The following is a 17,610-nucleotide window of genomic DNA, read 5'->3' as shown; positions in this document are numbered from 1 at the left end:
CAATCAAATGTAGGTTTTACTGCAAAATGTTGCTTAGATGATCAGTTTTATTGCAGTGCATATTACATATTACATGTGTGTACTTGGTATTCCCAGAGTGGCAGGACAGGAAAACAGGCTTTAATATTAAATCAAGATTATTGCAGATGAGATTTCACATATGTTTTGAGTATAGTTGCATTTTTCACTATTATTTTAGTTTGTCATATTCCAAACTCATTTAAAACGTTAACTAGTCCTTTGCAGCTGTTAATCTCTAATCATTTCCCCACTACTGAACTCTAAAAAAGGGACTCCACAAAACATGGAATTAATAATGAAAAGGGTGCATGGTCATCCATGTTTTAGGTTTGAGCTGTGATTGGCAAGTGGTTCTGTTGTTCATAAAGGGAAAACATCTGTAAAGATGTAAGCCATCAGGAATGATAACCTCTGAACTCTCACCCCATGCTGAGCTCATGTAGATGAGTGTGCCTATCTCTCCTGCCAAGTGTAACACAATACAGATGTGAAGCTTACACCATGGGCTGTTTTTTTGGCTTTGAATCTTGAAGTTAGATTAGGAAGATTCTTAAAACAGCAAATATAGGATCACAACAAATTAAAATTAATAAAGTGAGAGGAACAACTATGTATTTTATGTCAGCTTTAAAAGATGAAAGATTTTTAGATAATGAAACAAAATACAAATGAAATTTTACCAGGACTTTCAGGAAAGATTCCAGCTGGGCCTCACAGAATATTATAGTCAAGAGCTTCTATGTGAATTTGAAAAATGAATGAAATATGAAAAATGCATAAAATAGTTTTATCCAAATAGGCAATTAATACCCGCTGTAGCTGAACTAAATGACACCGTAATGCAGGTGTAATCAGCATGCATTATTATAGAGTAATAAAATCAGTTGGCCCTCACCCTCAGGTTGTAGAAAGCACTGTGGTTGTGCTCAGAGTCACATAAGCAAACTCCTGCCACAAATCTTCCTCCAGAACTCTTCCCCCCAGGCCTGAGGCTTAACAGGAAGCACATTCCATAAACCTTTTAATTTAGCTTGGTCCTTTTTAATGAGAAAGGATGTTTTTATACAGACATGTGCCCTATATTTCCTTCCCCTTCCAGCACATGCATCAGCCAAATAAATATTATCAAAGGATTAAATATCTTGTGCTTCTCTAGGATATTTCATCCAAGTTTAGCCAAAGTGCTTCACAAACTTCAATTAATCCCCCACTGAGAGCAGTGCTGATAGACACACATTGTAGATGAGCATGCAGAGAGGAGCGACCATACAAGTGCTTCTTGCAGCCACACAATGCATGAGCAATGGGGACAGTGGGGAGCCCAGTCATCCCGTGCTCCTGCTTTTGCTGCTCGATTTTGTCAGATATTTGCAATCTTCAATAGCCACTTCAGCCTTCTTTCTCTGCTGTGTCTCCACTGCCTTGAGCATGATGAGTGCTGTGGCATGGCAGAGATGTGCAGTAAGTTCTCTCCATCCACCCTCCTTAGGTCCTTGACTATTGGTACAAGGTAGGACAGAGCAGGGTTGGGGACTCGTGAGTGCCCCAGGCCAGCATGAAGAATCACAGGGTGTCTGAAGTTTGCCTTTTGGTGTCCTTTTTAAGACATCTGACATTACATTATTTTTCTGAATGTTGAAAACCATCACCAGGAAGCATGTGATCTCTCTGTACCTGTGACTAGAAGGGTTTGAGCAGGATTTTTTCTTCTCTTTCCTTCTTTGCAAAAATGTGTCAAAGACATAATTTATTACAATGAAACTGAACATACAAAACAAAACTGACATGTCCTCATTTAAAATGCCTTTGCACCTAGAAGACAGGAGATAAAAAGACAACTGATTTGGGCAAACAAACCTATATTTCATCTCCTTCCCCTGTCTTCCAGACTGTAATGTGCTATGGTCTGTAGCTCGGAGGACTTCTTGATTTATATGCATTCTTTAAGCACACCTTAGTGTTTGAGATTTGTAGCAAAACCAGCACAAGGCTTGTGTTAGGGGAGGTGGGTCATTAAAGCACCTGGTTTTGTCTCCTCCCTACCCTGGAGCTATCAGAGGACAGCAGTTCACACAGGGTGTTTGGAGCACTTCAGTATGGCTCTGCTCACTGGGAATTTGTTATGATTCATCGACAAACTATGCTGCTCCCTGCATATTTCTTTGGTTTGATCTACCTATTAGTAGACCCGCCTCCTTTTCTTGGCTTTTTGTTTTGTTTTGTTGGCCACAAGGACATTTTTGCTGAGCCTCCAACTCTGGCATCTGTATGAAGCATAAGAAGAATGGAAAGCTGTACATATACCACTAGCCTTCAAGCCCAGGCTCCGGTCCCAAACTTTGCATCTCTCTAGATGTCATGAGTAGACAGAGGCCAGACAGGTGCATCCGAGAGTCATTTCAAATTTACCAAGGGATGACTGTGCACTTTAATTCTATGTCTATGGTAGAGTTTTTGGAGAATCAGAAAACACAGGTTGGTAGAACAAGGAGCTGTATGTTGACAGAATTATACACGCACGATTTTGCCACACAAATCCTGAGTAATGAGCAATGAAATGCAGTCATTGATTTTCATGGGGCCAGGATAAATTTTCATCCAAAATGTGGACATTAAGCTTGCGGGAGTATCAAAAACTGGTAAATTAAGTTGCTGAGACTCTTAGCTTTCCATTTGGAAATGCTGAACAAGTCTCTCAGAAGGCAGCTTGTGATTGAAAATTGTTGTGTAAATACTTGTAGTATGGGACTGATATGTCCTGTTGTGGCTGTATAGCACTCTCCAAGGGCAGCTGTGGCATAGTCTTTGACTTAGGCATGTGAACCATGTGTCATGGTATGGAACAGGCTGACACTGACCCTGAAAACTGGGTCTGGTTGTTGGTGATGTTATGAGTTGCAGTAACATTATGACTCTAATTGCACTCAAATAAATAAATAAAATTCAAACCATTCCCCCTTGTCCTATCACTGTCTGCCCTTGTAAAAATTTGATTCCTCTCCTGTTTATAATCCCCTTCTAAATACTGGAAGGCTGCAATAGGGTCTCCTGATGGCTTTCTATTCTCTAGGCTGAACAAGCCCAGCTCTTTTTCGAATTGCTGGTCCAGTTATGTTCAGGCAACTGGATTGAAGAGCTGGAGCGTAAAACAGTCTTAAATGGCCAATGGCAATGAAAAGAGCTGTGCCTGCTGTAAGTCATGACAACCATGCAGTAGAACTACTGCTACATACTCAGATTCTTTTTGTTCTTGGATCTTTGTGAAAGCAAGCTACAGAATCAGGCACTTCCTTTATTTTTTCGTTTCCACTATTTTTTCCTAGCGGTTAAACAATAGTTGTCTTTCTTATTTCCATAGAAGACAGATCACCTGTGTCAAGTGTTTTTCAGTGAGGTCTTGTTTTGTTTTGTTGTTTTTTCTTTTAATTCTGTTTTTCACTAGAGTTGATGGAGACATAGAGAGGTCAAATGACTTACAGGAAGTTCTTCAGGTAATTAAAGAATGGAAGATTCTGTTGACTTAAAGCAGTCAGTGTAACTACTTAACTCCTGCTAATAGCTTTTTTCTGTCTCTTCAGCCAAGCAAAATACTCTTTTGATTTTCTTACATGAACACACCCCCTCTCTTTTTTTGCTTTTAATAAAACAATAATCGTTTTTAAAAAGACATAAAAATGGAAATAGGGAAGAAATCTGTCCATGAACTGCTGCGGAGCTGTATTTGTCATTATTATTTATTATAGCTTTTGTGTTAGTTATGCACAAAGATTCCGGATGAGTCCATTGCTATTCAAGTGTTGAAATTAGCTTTTCTTGCCTGCACCTATCCAATCTGTAGTTCTCCTATTAAACCCCTTTTTGACGCAGAAACATCACTTATTTTCCCCATACCTCAGAGTTAACCCTGTTTTACACTTGCAGATATGTTTCCTCTCTTTTATATCCAACAAACCTCACAAGAGGTTGTAGCTGCAAGACACCACATTACTTCCCTCTTACTTTCTCTATCATATCTTAGCAGAGTTTTTTCATGCTTCCATAACAGAGAGATAATGAGGTTTAAGAGTGAAAGCAAATAAAAAAGTATCATGTATCATACTCTAGAGCAGAATGAGACCTTAAAAGAGTGATCATGATTCCTTATGCTAACTAATGATGGGAAAGAGATGATTCTTCCCTGTCAAAAGGAGACCTAAAATCCCAGATGTTTTCCTGCCTTCATTCTTGAACAGCATTTCCTCCAGCTTCTGCTCAAGTCAAACACATCTCACTTTTCTCTTCCTTTCTCCCAGTTAATTCTTACTCAGCATTGTTGCATTTAGCCCAGCCTTCTACCTTTTGCTGTTCTACCTTCTTTCTGCTCTTGTCTGTGATGACCTATCAAAATTCAGCAGCAAAAAATTCCCATAATTTCCACTGCCCCTTCTCGTTGAATCCTTAATTCTGAGATAATTCAGAAGGACCTGCTGCCTGTCAACTTTTAATATTTCTAATTGCCTATCTGTTCTGGTATAATCATAAAGCCTTTTAACATTTCACTTTTCCCCCAGGAAAATGTACCCTGGTGTCAGAAATGTGACCTTCAGCTCTTTTTGTGAATGCTGAAGGAAAGCACTCAGACTGTCAGCAACTTAATCAGCCCAACTGTCACTAACTTCCCAGTCATGCTCTCTAACAGCTAGATATAGCATAATTACCTTGCTTGCTACCTCAGCTTTCCTGGAACAGTGAAATGAGAATGTTTATCCTTAATTCCCCTCACATTTTGCTGTCATGTGTTCATGTCAGTAATCATGATGTACCTTCTTCAGGTCTCCATCTTTGAAGCAGGCCTTGGACCTTAGGGTTGGTCCAACCATTTGTGCATCCCTCAGCTTCTGCCTCTTTTCAAAGCCAAACCATGATTAGAGTCTCTGAAGTGACTTGACATATCCACAGGTAAAAAGTAATAATAACAATCTCTGCAGCATGAATTTTAACTGAAAGTAGTTGCACGTAAGCCTACATGTGACTTTGGTGAGGGCATCTGTGAGAAGAGCAAGAAAATCACAGCTGGAATATTATGTCACATCAAGCAAGCGCATAGAATAGCTTAAATATCATGGAAAAAAAAAATGAAACTGGAGGTAGTGATCCTTAAAGACTGGCAATCATATGAAGCATGTCTTGCAACCAGGTGTGCTTGAAAAGGCTCTTTTACAGGAAATGAGGCTTCTTGGGATGATCTGGAAATCTCATCTACTTAGTGGCATTTGTATTCTCTAGTATCTCTCCCACTCTTTTTCCATGGTACAGTGTAGTTTATGTAAATTTGGAGCTCTTTCCAAGTATTTTCTCCTCGTAGGTGTAGGAGGTTTTGATGGCCTTAAGAACTGGACAGAATAAAATACAAGTATTCTGTAAAATTTTCATTGTATAAAAACTTTCCATGTACTCACATCTAACGACAGAAGTTTGGATGCAGCACGCTACAGAGTGCTTTCTAGGTCTGGATCCTGTATCCACAAGTAGTTCCTAAAATTTATTTTATTCCTGTAGCCCCAGCACTGGTGAAATATCAAGTGAACTAAAACAAAGAGAAAGGGGCACACATAGAAAAATAAATTACTTGAACCAAGCCCTGTCCAATGAGGGGGAATCTGAGGAGCTCCTTGAAGTAAAAATTTGATTGCAAACACAAAATAGATGGAGGGATGTCAGCTTTTATGGACTGTCACAAGAATTTGTGGACTTCTGCTCTCAGTGATAAGTAGATGTACGAGTTTCAGACAGTGCACACAAGTTTCGGCTTACGTTTGCAGAAAGGCTTATTTGCCCAGCCTCTGACAAATGAGAATTACAACCAGGTGTAAGGCAAGCTGTATATTAAGTCTAGCTATCACCAAGCATCCAGTGCTCATTTTAGCCTTGTTTCTTTTGTCTTTCTCTTTAGAGCTTTATTTAATTTGTCTCATGCAGTATCCCCGTCTGCTATTTGGGCCTGATTGCTAGGGTCCAACTTTTGAACTGTTTTTAACTTTGATTGTCATTTTAATTTCCTCTGTAATGTATTTGTGACCACAGCTTGTATATTGAAGTACAAATCGTCCTCTAACATTATTTTTTCAACCTTCTTTTCAAGTTACACTCAAACCTAGTCTTGTTTCTTTGCCTGTCAGCTGATGTCTAGATTGAATTAGAAACCACTCTCCTTCCAGATATAGAAATATATTTCCTCTACTTAATGCAATCTTGTCTGTGTCTGGGTAATTAAAATCATCTATTACTACCACTCAGGTTCATTTACATGTTTTATCTTTTTTAATTTATGCAATAATTACATAAAATACTGAGTTTCAGTGGGCCAGCTGGATGGAGTACAAATAGTAAGGCATATCTTATTATGGAAACATACCTCCAGATATGAGCACTGACTTTACCATTCGAGTCTTTTTTATGATCACAACTGAATCATCTTTAACAAATAAATCAACATATGTTTGTTTGTGTATCTCTTTCTTTCCTCAAGAACTGCCAGCATTTCTGAAGATAAGAACCTGAGAAAGTTCAAGAGACCTCAGTGTTTTATCTAGTGAGCTGTTCAACTGTGCAGCTAAATCAATAATTACACCTACTTCAAGATGTAGGAGGGTAGTGTAGAAAACACAGAAATCAGATATCTACCACTGAAAGCATTACATAGGCTTTCTCAGTGTAGGGAAAAATCCAGAAAGAAGGAGCAATTACTATTGCAATTGCTTCTTTCTTATTCAATCAGCAGTAAAGAGATTCTGGTATTATTTTTCACTGTTTTTTACTCTTTAAAATTTCATTTCATGCTTTAGAAATTGTCTTCCTTTCTTGTTTGCCCTTATTTTTCTCTGTCACTTTTACAAAAGCTACCCTCTCCTGTTTTCTCTATGCATTACTGAGCCCTTCTCAAAATACTTTGAGCAGTTTTCAGACAGCATTGAGAAGGCAAAGCACCCTCTCCTTTCCTGATCCTAAGAGAGAATCTGAAAATAGAAACATTGAAAAAACAAAATGAAAATCTCCATGTCTGAAAAGACATACAAAATTAGTAGCAAATGTGCCCAAAGATGGAAAAAGCAAACTCCACAAAAAGCATTATTTCCCCATGACTGCTTCCCCAGAAGCATTCCTCCTCACAATAGGAAGATATTTTCTTCCATTTGACACAATTAACTGCTATTAGCAACTACGGTGACTGCTTTTGAGACCTTCCATTAAAACACATTGAGATGAAATCCTTTGTATGCTGCTAACAGTAATTTAAGAGCTGACTTTGTTTTGTGAAAAGATATTTGTGAAGCTAGACTATTTCAGCAATCAACATATTAGAATATTAATTTTCTAAACGCTTCAGTTTCTCGACATTACAATTTCATTATGAAATATTATGCACTATATTAATGTGTAATGTGAGCTCCTTGATTTCTGACTCTTAAGTTTAAAAAATATTTTTCTACACGTGGAAAAAAATGTTATTCATTTGGCTTGACAAGGCATGAAAGGTAGTAAAGCCACAGATGTAGAGTCAGTTCTGAAGTTCTTTTTGAGATAATGAACAAAATCTAAAATGTCTGCAAGCTTATGTACATCCCATTAAAGAAACCTACTTGGAAGGCTATGTCAGCCTCTACACTCAGGATCCTTTGAGACTCAGTCAGCTTCATTCCTATTCATTCAGCTTCACACGCTAGTGAACAGGAGATATCTCATATGGAACCATCTTGCTTCTTTTTCAAAGTATTCAAAGATCCCTGTACACTGCTGCTGTATGAATGACCTTCCAAACCAGGAGAAATAGCTGGCCTGTGTTCTTCAAGTAACAAAACTAGTCTGTATGAAAGGAAAGCCTGTGAGAAGCAGAGTTGGTACATAGGAGCTGGGGTTAACATTGGTTCTGAACCCTTATCTAAGTCACTGTAAATCCATCTACGAGGCCTGGCCGATGTGGAACAAGGCAGCTGGAATGTCCGTATCTATTCATTAATATGTGTTCATATTTTCTAAAGGGATACTAATTAAAGTGTACATCTTTTTCTTCTTTCGCTCCACTCCTTCAAAGGCACAGCTATTCATCCTCCATTCCTTTTGCAAATGTGATGAATACAGATCCAAATCTAGCAGCGTTTCTTGAGATCTGATATTCCTGACATCAAATCTCGATGATCAAAGCAAAACATTCATTAAGTCACATTGCCATAATGATCTACTTAAATGGAATACAGTACTTTAAACATCAAAAAACACCTTTCTGATAAAGTATGGAAACGCTCATTTCTCTTGTTTACCCAATGGCTTGAGATGTTTGTCTGAAGTTTTACCAGGTAGGGAAATGCAAATACTGTTTAGATATCTTTAAATACGAAAGGATAGTATGCTTACTAAGTAGACAAGCTTTTATTTCCTAAACAAAATATGTCATAATGTTCTGGGTCCTCAGGGAGGAACCATAAAAACTGCAGTTCCTCGAAATGAGTTTTTCCATCTTTCATCTCTCTAGCGTTCAAGAAAACAACCTATCCAAAATATTGTAAGCCTGGGAGTTAAGTAGTAATTGATACTTCAATACAGCTAATTTTATTTTATCGCTTTGGTTAAATCTTTCCAGGTCATAAATATATACCTGTATAACTAGTCTGGACTGAGCTAAAACCCAGGAACCTGCTATTAATTTTTCAAATATACAAATTTCTGTAAGATATTATTTATTCTTTTTTGTTGTAGAAATTATAGTGGGGAAGAAAAATGTACGTTACACTATTTTTTTCTATTTTTGATAAACATTTATGAAGAGAATGAGGGCAAGACTTAGCCTATGTTGTCTGCCAGGTTCGTAGAGCCCAGTCATAAATATAAGCAGTGACATTTTACAGCAGGGTGTGGGGGGAACATCCTGGGTAATTAATTTGAGCTGACAGTCAGTATCACGAGACACATGATATTCACTACAGTGACAGTGTTATCTGTGGGAGAGGAGGGTCAGTTTCCATTCAGAAACACTATTTTCCAGAGATTTGGAATTTGACACAATAATTGGCATTAAAAAGTTTTCCATTCAATAACATAATTTCCCCTTGAAGAACTGATGCCCAAAACTGAGATGGCTATTTTAGGATAGCTAAAGATGGAAAACAGAAGGGAAAAAAACACCCATTATAGTAATATCAGAGGTTCAATTGCTTTCCATTAGCAAAGGCAGCTGCAGACTACTGAAAACAACAAATGCTTCAGAGCTGTAGTTTTCCTGCCTTTCAGGACCTATTCTGCTGTGGACAAAGATGTACTGAACTGCCAGCCCAGCAGTGTGAGACAGAATTCATCCCCTGTGCTAAAACCCAGGCAGTCTGACTTATTTCTTACAGAAACCTGGGTCAGGTCTTGAGGCATGTATACATATTGTTTTTTATGCTTTAAAGGATTTTTAGCTCTTTAAGAAGGAGATTTCTACTACTGAAAACACTAAATGGTTAAATGTTACTCTGACTGCTATTAACTGCTATCAACTGAAGGATTTAAGGTGGTCTTGATTAACTGGTAAATCTTAAAAGATATGTGCCTGGCTGGGAAAAGCATTTGCGTGTGCAGACTGTGATGCTTAGCAAGAGCTCTGAAGACACTGCTGTTGGGTTGTAAAACTGACAAAAGCAGGTCTCCTAATGAGATTTCTGGCAAATCTGATAATTTTAACCAGAATTTAGAGCAGCTTCCCATCAGCACATTGGTGTTACTGATTCTAATCCTAAGTATATCTTGTAAAAGCAAAAGGCAGTAAAAACAGAGTAGTTTTTCCCCTGATTTTTAAAGAGCTTTTTAAAGTGATGAAGTTGCTTTGGCACCTAAAGATGAATGGAGATACCAGGCCATCTTGTATGAAGTGGTTTTTTCAGCCTTGTCTGTACACTGCTGGTCTACTGTCCTGTGTTGATGACTGGAAATTGGCTCTATGCAATCACACTGCCATTGGATGCTCCAGAAGAGGCCCAGTTAGAATTAGGAAATACAATAGGGGATATGTGGCTAAATTGCTTTTTTATCCCTCATTCCTTAAAACTTTTGGAAAAAATAGTTTCCTTCCTTTCATGAGATAAAATATTCTGACCTTTGAGAGAGTGTGGAAAAAATATCACCAAATATATTCATATCCTCTGAAATATAAAAATAGAGATTGGTGTGATTAATGAGCTGTTTAGAAAAGAAAGGAATCAAAAGGCAGTGACACATGTTGAAAGTTGTTTCTTTAGCTTGTCACTTGCCCTTGAAATTCTGGCCAAATTATTGAAATTCATTACCACCCTGGCAATTGGAGGGTTGTTTCACCTCAGGTAGGCAGGGAAAGAAGCAGGAAAAAAACAGCAGCAGAGCTTACATTTTTGAAATACCACTGAATTTTTGAGCTACTTCACTCAAGTTTCCTTAACATTTCCAAAGAGCAGGAAAGTTCAGCTGACAGACTGCATTCAGCATCCAACATGATCTGCTCCATGTTGACTGAAGGGAGAGCTGTACAACAGTGCTACCACAGTCTATAATATTCTTTTAATGTCTGAATTTTAAACAGGCAATGGCAAGTAAGATTGCCAGGTAATGCAATGATCTGAAACCAAGCAAACATGTCACTGGGAGAAAAACCAGTTGGAGGCAAGAATGTTTATGAATATGTTCAGTCAATTTTCACGCTGCATATTCAGTAAGGAGCCAGACTTGGACTGAGTGATGCAAACACTGTGGATGGAACTGCTTGGGAGTAGTTAAAAGAACTAAGAGAGAGGAAGAAAATAAAACTCTGCAGATATTAATTAAGGTGTTCAGGGAATGATTCTGGACCAGTTCTCTCTAGGTTTAAAAACACCGTCACCTCCTAGAATTAAATCAGCTGCCAACCCATCCCTAAGTCACTTTACTTCTCTTTGATGCATCAGTTCAATCCTTAGTCCTTGCAATTATTGCAGTTATTTATTTTGCTAAATCCATTTTAATTTATCCCTGAAAGGAGTGGTCTCTCAATCACCTCAATCACTGTTACTAGAACGATGTCACATTAACAGTTTTTAAACTGTAAATTGATCTGCTTTGATTGATTTTGCCTGACCTTTAAACATGAATAGAAGTATTTAAATGGTGTAATAAAATACTTTTGGAAAGTGTAAGCGCTCCAGAATCTAACAAATGTGCACGGATTAGCTTAATAACAGAGTAGGGAGTTTACTGATCTCTATTTTTTGCAGCCTAGTGGTCTAGCAGGATCTCTGTGCTGAAAAGCAAAAGCTTAGCAAGCTCTTAGGAGTTCAGCAAGCTGCATTAACTTTGATAAGGAAGATAAACACTGCAGCTGAAAGCAGGGAAAAACAAAAATAAAGGAACATTAATTATTCATTGCTAGGGTATGCTGCAAAACCTGCTGAACAGTTAGACATTTCCTGAAACTGAAATTATTTTATTTTATTTTATTTTATTTTATTTTATTTTATTTTATTTTATTTTATTTTATTTTATTTTATTATTTCATTTCATTTTTAAAGACAAAAAGGAAAAAAAAGATTTTTTTTCTTGCTTATTTGTTTCTAATAACAGTCAGGAGCAAGTATGCAAGCAAGTGGGGCTCAGGGATTTCAGGTTATTAAGACAAAGTCCTGCAAAGGACATAGGCCACCCATCTTAATTCTGATTTCTAGAAAAAGATCTGGAACAATCTGTTTCCTGGAAGATAAAAATAGAAAAGCGGCAGATCCCATGCATTATTTGAGAGCAAATCTTGTCAAATACATCTTACTCTCTTCTTTGACCACATCAAGGACAGTGTGAATGAATGAGAAACACAAGGCATATTCGACCTTAATGAAGCTTTTGACACTATCTCACATGATGTTCTCATTAGCAAGCTAGGCAAGTACTATCCTGATGAAACTGGTGTGAGAGGAGTGAAAAAGTGATTGAAAATCTATAATTAGTGAGTACTTATCAATGGTTCATTATCCAAATGGAAGTGAGTATTGAGTGACATTCTGCAGAAGCCTGTCCTAAGTCTGCATTTATTCAATATTTTCATTAGCAGGGATGATGAAATAGGAAGTATGTTTATTAAATTTGTAGAGGATATGGAGCAAGGAGGTACAAGATCACTGAAAATTCAAAATTAGCTTGTCTATTGAAGGAGCATTCTGAAATTAGCAGGAAACAAAGTTCATCAAGGCAAAGATACATCCTCTATATAATATGATACAATAGTATTTTAGCAGAAATAATCCACCAAATTTTCTGAGAAGTATAACTGGGTAGGCAGCAATTTTCTGGGCAAAGACCTTGGGATTACAGCAAGTGGACATGAGTCAGCACTGCCATATCTAATTCAGGCAGGACTGCTGCAAGAAAAAAGAACAAATAATTTAGCACAAAGATTCTGTGAGATTTTTGCTAGACTGGAGCACAGTACTCTAAAAAAGATGCTGTTCCAACAGGCTGCAACAAGAGAAGTCAGGATGTCAAAAAATACAACCAGTTGTGCACGTGTTAAAGAACTAGGAGTGTTTATGCTAATGGAAAGGTCCCAGAGGAGTACATAATTGCACTTCATCAGGCTGTTACACCTAAGATATGGTCTGCCTTCCATGTTCATGTTGTTTGGAGCAGGAAGTAATGAGTTTAATGTGTAGATGAGGAAAACTTGTATTAGACGCAAAGGAATCTTTAATGGTGAATATAGGAATACTTCGTAATAAATTACCTGGTAATGTTACTGAGTCTTCAATAATACATTTATAGGAAAGGCTGGACAATAAAGTGTTAACAATTATATATATATAGATGATTCTTGCAGAAGCAATATGTGGTGACTCTTCCCTTCCATCTTTTTCTTTTTATTAGGTGAATTACAGAGTTTCTAAAGGGACATTAACTGAGGTAACAGAAGTAAAAATGTCTGGAGATGTAATTTGAGTGAGCTGAGTGCTCTCCCATGATGAAACTCAAAGAACTGGAATACACAATTTTGAGAGTAACTGAAAAAAAAATTAATTGAACAATCTATGACTGTGAGTCCCTATATATTTTAAAAGAGGGAGGGACAGAGAAAGAGAGAAAGATCAGGAAAAGAGGCAAACTATCAAGGAGAGGCAAAATATTCTGATTGAATATTTTTGGATATTTTAGATAAATTCTGAAGGAAAGAATATGAAACAGAAAAAAAGTAGTGAAAACAAGTTGTATCAAACTCTATTTTCTATTTCAATATGACTGTTGTTTTTCCTTTAGGTAAAACATTCAGTTAGATTGTTACATGTGAAATTACTTGTTAATCTGAGCAAGCTGGAGATGAAGGAAAAGCATTAAATTACTTACTGACAGAGAGATGGCAATGAATTAGTGGAAGTTACTCAAGGGTAGGTTTTGGGTCCACTTCTTACTAGGTGGTATGGCTCTATAAGCAGAAGGTCTTGCTGATGACACATGGTTGTGAGACATGACTAAGAAACAGGAAAAGCAAGAATTGTAATAGTATGCGAAACGCTAGAAATGGAATGTAGTTTCAAAGGGAAAGTGCAAATTGTGCATATGGAGACAGATGAGAGAGATGACTAGAGACCTCATGACTTGGCAGCAGTGCAGAGGAATATATTTGAGATTTTCAGAAGAAAACATTTTTAAATAAGTTATTCATGTGCGGACAGAAGAAGGACAGAGGAAGAGGAGCAGGAAGTACAAGTGCTATTGAGCGCTTACAGAATTCAGTCTGAAGATTGGATTTTAAGAGTGAATGCATTGATTGGACAGAACAAAGGAGAATGCATTTTTATGAGCAGAGATTGAAAGAGGTTGACTTTTGTGTTCAGAACTAAATAATCTGAAAGAGGATGGAGAATGGGTGTAAAGTTACTCTCTCTAGTCAGTGGCACAGTGATAGAAATTACTGAAAAAGTTTTAGCTAAAGGATAGTATTAACATCAGACTAACAATTTTAGTCTAGCTATTGTAAAGAAGTTTTCAGTTTTTGGATCAATATGCTGACATTAGCAGTTACATGGACCTATTGTTTAAATTATGAAGTTTGATTTGTTTGTAAACAAGGTTTATAAATAGTATTATATGATGGCATGGCAAACTGGTCTTTCCTTTTGTACTTTCCAGCAGTATTTTCCCTTACCTGGCTCATTAGTTCATCCAGGTGGGATGAACTTTTGAATTAGGCAACTTTGAAAAAATAGAATGGTGCTTTTGCAGTTGAGTATAACACAGTTTTTGTTGTTACTATTTCAATCAGCTTGCATTTCCTTCCTGCTCTGACAGTCTCTCTAACATGAATCCCCCAAGAAATTAAAGGAGAGGGCCTATTCCATATCAGAGTTTACTCTGGCTCTGGAAGTCTCATGGTAGCTGGGCTTATCAAGATAGGAAACATCAAACATCACACCTTCCTTTGTATTCAAGCACAAGAGATTGGTCATGAGTAGCTTAGTACAAAAGCAGCTGTTCTCAAATTAAGGAGAAAAGGATAACATCTTATTTAGAAGACAGCCAAAACACCAGTCTAAGCAGATCTTGATTTCTGCTAATGCACAGTTATACATAGCCATGTGCACAAGAGCCAGCTTCTATTTCCTCTGCAAATCTATCACATCAGCTATTTCCTGTTAATTATTTAGAGTATGTAGCTGAGACAACTCAGACTTTTAGATACAAGAAGTGTAAACAATACAAAGTAAGTACCTAACATAATAACCAGCTTATGCTCTACTTCCACATGTGAAGGCAAACATTATTATTGCTTTGAGAATAAGTATTCCTGAGCAATAATGCCAAGCAAACAGACTTGTGGCACACACAGTCATCAACAGCAAATAAGAAGGGATTTAATCATGGTCAAACTGAGCAGGTGGCCAGCATTCCAGTGGACATTTATTTTGGCAGCTTTCTAATGGCTTTACCACTCGATCTGTTTTATACTAAGTGTTTCTAATATGTGAGCTGGTCAAAGACCAGAAGTAATTTGCATGCTCCTTCCAAAAATTCCAGCCAGCTGATCAGAGAAGAAAGGAATCTTATAATGAAAGGATTCATACTTTTCCCCTGCCTTTATGAAAATATTTTTGCTAGTTTTAAATGATATTTATTTTACACTACTGTGTAAGTAGATTTTTAGTTTTGTAATTTAACATAGCTTTTTCTTTTTTTAATATTACTTTGCCTCTCGTGCTTACAATCTTGCTGTTAAGTTGGAATGTTAAAGAAAAAATTGTTCAGTGTGAAAGAGACTATGTTTTCAAAGTGTGTTTGTGGCTAAGAAGCATAAGATCCCTCAATAACTTAAGGGCTTTGGAAACCCCATACTACACATGCTGACAATATGAGAGCATAGAAAACCTCATAGCACGTTGAAACAAAAATCTACCAAGCTTAATAATGTGTTTAGGAATGGAAATGATTGGATGCTAAGAGAAGAAAAAAAAAGGAATCGAACAAGTATGACATGGTATAGTCTCTCCACATCAGCATCAATAACAATAAATAGACAAGACAAAAACAATTAAAAGTCACATCACAAGATCAAAACTAAAAAAAGAAAAAAGAAATTATAAACTATCCTTAGAATTAAAAAAAAGAGAGAGGAAAAAAAGATAAAAAGCAAAAGAATGTTACAATTTGGTTAAAATTGCACCATGGTAAGAAGCTCAAAGAATTTATATTGGACATAGCACATGTTTTGATTTGTTTGGGGTTTGGTTTTGTTTTGAAACCCCTTTTAATGTTCCAGCAAGCACCTCAGTGGGTTATTAAAAATGCACCCAAATTTTTTCCAAAATAAAATTTCCATGAAATCAAATATTTTATTTCTTCTGTGCAAGCCAGTATACTTGAATTCAATCAGAATATTTTTTCCTCAGAAACCTGTGGAAATAGTTATATTGCTCATGAACCCTGTGGAAAGGCTTTCACACCTCTCATATCCCTGGAGCTTAAAGCCATGAAGCAAAAAATAGTCTTATCCTCTATACAGGTTCCAGATCCCTCTCACATACCTCTGCTAAGTCCTACCCTCAGAGGAGGCATCCAGCTTTGACCTGATGCAATGAAGACACTGTATTTGACATAGCATAATCACTATGTTCACTCTTAAGAAATCACCCTGTTTCTACCTTTCCTCCTCTCATTTTCCAGTGTTATCTTTAAATCATCGATGCCAGAACCAGAGCCAGAGGCAGATGTAAAAATATCTCCTTGCTCCTACCATTCTACTCCTGTGCAGACAGGCATGGGCCATTTTTGCCACTGCCAGAAGCATCAACAGATTTTCCCTGTCTAGGGATTTTTAAACCCTGTCGATCATAAGATTTGGATTTATGACACAGTTCAATGCCAGTTGGCTTCAATGGTCATTGGATTGCACTCTAGAGGATTTCTGAGACACAAACAGCAGAACAAATTGGAGTACTGGATCCCTAGAGATTGACACAAAACATCCTTATGTCTTCCCTTGGCTGCAAAGCTGTACAGCGGACAACAAATTCTCTCTGTAGTGGGAGTACTGCATTCTATACCCAGTTCATCAACGTAAAAATAAAACACCACCTTGTCTTACAAGGAGAAAAAAAAAACTTAAATGGTGAGATATTTTCATTCAAATAGACATAATCTAAGTATGAAAAGATGAAGTCTGATTGAGACCAAAGAAAAAACCATACTGCCCTCTCAAGAAAGGGAAAAAATGTCTGTTCTGGAACCTACACAATTTTCCCAACCAGCACCACAGAAATAGATGTAAGCACAGTGTGTGTGCAACTGTGGGGAGATTTTGAAGGAATAGATTTTGTGAGAAAACTGGAATCTGTTCATTACAGGGTAAGTAAAAGCTTCTTTAGCTGCAGCCAACTGCAGTTTAATTTAAACTGCGTTCACAATGACAAAAAGCATAGTAGCTTGATTGCTTGAGCTAATAATACCCTGCCCGTGTATTTTGCTTACAGATGGCCATTAATATCATAATGACAGACGGGCTGCACTGTGTGCAACTATCCTATTTAGTTTAGCTAGGAAGAATTGTCCAGCTATAATTCAGTACTGAATAAGTGGGGCATTTAAAAAGAAAGGTAATTTGATCTACACTGTATGTGTATACAAGCAGCCTGAGACAACACTACTAAACATATTGCTTCTACATTTATGTCTTCAGTAGGACACTCACATATAGTGTTATGATATATACCAATACTGAACAGAGGCAACTAGAGGGAGAGCACAACTAGGCCAACTAAGCATTTTGTCCTCAAGACAAAAGACCCCCTCAAATTTTTGAAGACTGTATGAACTTGTTTGGACAGCTGTGGTTGAAGAACTGTCATGCATGGCAAATGAAAATCCCTACCACATTTACTTTGAGATGGGGATTAAGAATAAAGTCACTTACAAAACTACTGACTTTAGAAGATCCTCTGTGACTTTTCTGATGGTTGAAAGGTTATAGAATTTTAGGATGACTTGTGTTGGAAGGAACTTTAAAGATCATCTAGTTCCAACTCCCCTGCCATGTGCAGGGGTGCTACCCACTAGATAGAGGTTGTTCTGAATGAGAGGTAGTTTCTGTGTATCCAG

The sequence above is a fragment of the Cyrtonyx montezumae genome, unplaced genomic scaffold (assembly GCF_038088225.1).
Source record: "Cyrtonyx montezumae isolate F1298 unplaced genomic scaffold, pur_monq_1.0 scaffold_10, whole genome shotgun sequence".
Taxonomy (NCBI): domain Eukaryota; kingdom Metazoa; phylum Chordata; class Aves; order Galliformes; family Odontophoridae; genus Cyrtonyx; species Cyrtonyx montezumae.
Note: the sequence above shows the minus strand (reverse complement) of the source record.